Below are 3,796 nucleotides of genomic sequence, written 5' to 3'. Positions count from 1 at the left end.
TTCTCCTTCCACAATCTCCTTCTAGCGTGCTCAGTACTGTGGTTTTGCAGGCTCAGGCCACCCCTGATGGAGGGGGAAGGGAACAGGGGAAGCAGAGAGATGAATTCCAGCAGGGCTTTTGCTTTCGGCACCGTTGTCAACCAGAACACCCCGAGGGACACCGACAAGCCCCTGCACATTGTTCTTGAGATGCCTTATTAGCTGGCCGTCCTCGCTGTCGGCTGCAGCGTTCGAAGAGAGATGGATGGCAGGCTTGGAGCTCCGTGCTGGGCTGTGTGGAGCAAGCAGGTTTTCTCCCCGACAGAAGAGGAGCTGCATGAAGGCAGATGGGGCTCCACATGGGGAGAAAGGGTGTGTGAGATGAGACCCCAGACTCATCTGTTGCTGCTAATGCCTCCTGGTGCTGTGTCTTTGCTGCCCTCTTGGCACTTCCTCAGGCTTCAGGAGCACACTGATTCATAGATTCATCGATTGTAAGGCCAGAAGGGACCTTGGGAGATCATCGGGTCCAGCCCCCTGCACCAAGCAGGAAAGGCTCTTGCAAGGCATAATTATAGTACCTCACTATGGCTCTCCGGGAAGCAGCAGGTCCTCTCTGTGGGTCTTGGTCGCTGATTTTATGCAAAGCCTGCCTCTCAGGAGAGCTTAACTACATGTCCCATGCTGGGGCAGTGGAGACATGCTCCCACGGCCCTTTCTGGCCAGGGCAGTCCTGTTCCCCAGCTAAGGACAGCCTGGATAAGTACCTACCCTGCATCAGGTCAGGGCCAGGGCAGGCAGAAAGTGGTGTGAAGAATTCCCCTGAATGCCCCACCCAACTGGACGAGGAGAGGGAGGACCACACCAGCAAGCCCAAGGCCTGAAGGCACAGGATCTGTGCCATGACGGAAGATGCCTTCTCTAGTCAACAGTTTTCCAAAGCCAAGCGAGCTCTGTCAGTCCCGGTGCGCTCGGCCCCTGGAGGATAATGCCACCGGCCTGGCTCCACTTCCGGATTTTTTTTTTAATTGGAAATTTTTGATGCATAGAAAAAGGAACCTGGCTTTTCAAAATAGGGAACTGCTCCTGTTTTGCAACATCTGTACAATAATCTGCTCGCGGCTGAGCAACCCTGGGGGAGGGATGGGAGGCTACTAATGAAGCGACAGCGATCAAGGAGCTGGGTTGGAGAAGCAGCAAATCCCTTCTTGAGTGCTAGCTCTGTTGCCTTCGTAGAGGAACCGGAGCACACAGGGGATTGCCAAACCAGCAGCATCCGGGATTTATACTGGGGCGTTCGATGTGAACAGGCAGAAATCTCTCTGATGGATCCTTTTGTGTTAAAAAGTGGTGATTTGACTCAATGGGGATGTTGCCCTGATTTGTTTTGCCTTCCCTGAATTGTTTTTCAAGAAAGAAAAAGAAAAAAACCTGGGAAAATACCTCCCCCCTCAAAAAAAAAAATATATAGATAGATAGATATAGATATAGATACACACACACACACACACACACACACACACACATATTTGAGATGTTTTAAACAAAAGACATTGGTTATTTTTGTCGACTTCACATTTCTCCCCTACGTGTACATCACTTTGAGTAGGGTCCATTGATAGTAATGCTAAATAAAAAGCTCAAACAAATCCTCCACTTGCTTCTAAACCAGTTTTACCATCATTTGTTGATGTGCCAAAAACTGTGAGGGTGTTTTGATCTGGGACCGAGTCTTCCCCCCACCACTATAATTGCAAACAAACCTCTTCCCTCAGGTCTTGGCAGGAGCCCCTTTGAAATACATGCACAGGTGGCAAATGAATGGATGCTCAGCCTGGAAACTAGGCTCCTGACAGATTGGCATGCATGTGAAGGACCCAGTGGAGCAATTGGGCAGATGTTTGCCTTGAGGTCCTTGGTCCGCATGTCCCCTGCACCTCCTGTCTTGGAGGGCTCTGGGCACTGGCAGCAGCCCTCCGTGCCAATGGGACTTCACTGCAGCAGGAACTGGGCATGGAGGATTTTGCTGGGATGGAACATGCATTATGCTCAGCCATTTCCCCCCTTGCAACAGGCCGGAGAGGGCCCAGGTGGTAAAAATCACAGTTAAAAATATCCTCTTTATTTAAATCCATTTTGTACAACTGCAAATTTACATGGGCCGAGGACTTAACCTTCTTCCCATTTCATGGTCTTCACATAGATGCCGTTTATTCAGCTCTCCAACTCGCTTTCTGATGGGGCAATCTGGGATCTATGGGCAGACTGCGCTGTGTGAGAAGCCACACGGTCAAAATCCTCCTCAGTGCCAAAACAGACAAGTCCAAGGGCCTCACTAACCTCATTCCTATATGAACATCCCACCTGTGCACCCAGCAGATGAGAAACTACCTCGGGATGTGTGCTGTGGCCAGCAGCTCCCCACATGTTGAATTTCCACAGTGCTGCAGTGCTTTTCCAGCCCAGCTCTTAGCTTGGACCCATATTCCCACACCCCCGGGTGCTCCTGCACAGCCCTTTGTTAGGGGCCTTCACAGGCTGTCCAGGAGCTTAATTTGGGGAGATGACTTTTGCAGCGGGTGTATCTGCCATTGCACAGTATGGCAGATGCACTGACAGTCTCAGTCTCCTGCTCGTTGTCTGTGGCAAACCGGCTTTGCTGTAGAGCGAGAGATTTCACCTTGCTGCCTGTTTCTGAGAAAAATGAGGATTTATCCTCCAATGCCGCAGACACTTGTCGCACTGTAAGCACAGGCCTGGGGACCCTTCCTGGGAGTTCATGGAAACCAGCAGCTTCGGGGCTGATCCTAGCTGGTCTCGGCTTTTGTGTTCTTGGGCAGGGGTTTATTTCATATCCTTCAAGTCAGAGACTGGAGGGGGGGAAGGCATGAACCCCCAGGTGAGTCCCTCCTCTTCCCACCCCAAAGCAATCGGGGGAGAGCTCATTGGGAAGGTCCAGGGATCCCCCCTCGTGGGGACTCTGCAACTGCACAAATGGCAACCGGTCAATATTTCACATGCATTTAAATCCAGCCAGATTTAAAATACATTTTAAAAAGCAATATTTTAAAATGGCAATGATGTAAACGCAATATTAAAATCGCAGAGTTAAATGCATGGCTTAAATAGCCCTGATTTAAATGTGGCATTTAAACCGTTCGTACTTACATATACTATTTATTTTGTGCTGGTTTAAAATGCGATGTTTAAATCATGGATTTAAATGCGTGGTTGAAATAGCCTTGATTTAAAATGCAGCATTTACAACGTGTTTATTTCAATGCAATCTTTCAAGTGCAGATTTAAACACAGTTTCACTAGCCCCCATTGAAAGGCAGCATTTAAATCGTTCTTCTTTAAATACAAAATTTCAATCGAGAATTAAAAGGCATTTTTTAAATAGCCCTGATTCAAAGGCAATATTTAAACCGTTGTTATTTAAATACAATATTTAAAAAGCTTATTGAAACACACCTTTTCAATGGCCTCGATTTAAATGCAATATTTAAATTGCTCTGATTGAAATGCAACATGCAAACAGGCTGTTTAAATGCACTATTTCAATACCCCTGGTTTAAAAGCGGTATTTAAAGGGCCGTGTGTTAACTGCCCCATTTAAATCGCCCCCATATAAGCCTGTGGCCCGGGCATGACTCCGCCCCGCCCCATGCGGCCCCGCCCCGGCCCTGCCTAGCAGGGCTCTGCCCTCACCAAACATGGCTGCCGAGAAGGCCTTGCCGCCGCACTGCGCACGCTCCGCCCGGCGGCCGGCGGAGCGGAAGGGGGAGGCGGTGCCCCGGCCGCGAGGGGGCGGGGC

The sequence above is a fragment of the Alligator sinensis genome, unplaced genomic scaffold, assembly GCF_000455745.1.
Source record: "Alligator sinensis unplaced genomic scaffold, ASM45574v1 scaffold1241_1, whole genome shotgun sequence".
In the NCBI taxonomy this organism is placed as follows: domain Eukaryota; kingdom Metazoa; phylum Chordata; order Crocodylia; family Alligatoridae; genus Alligator; species Alligator sinensis.
This window is presented reverse-complemented; position numbering follows the sequence as displayed.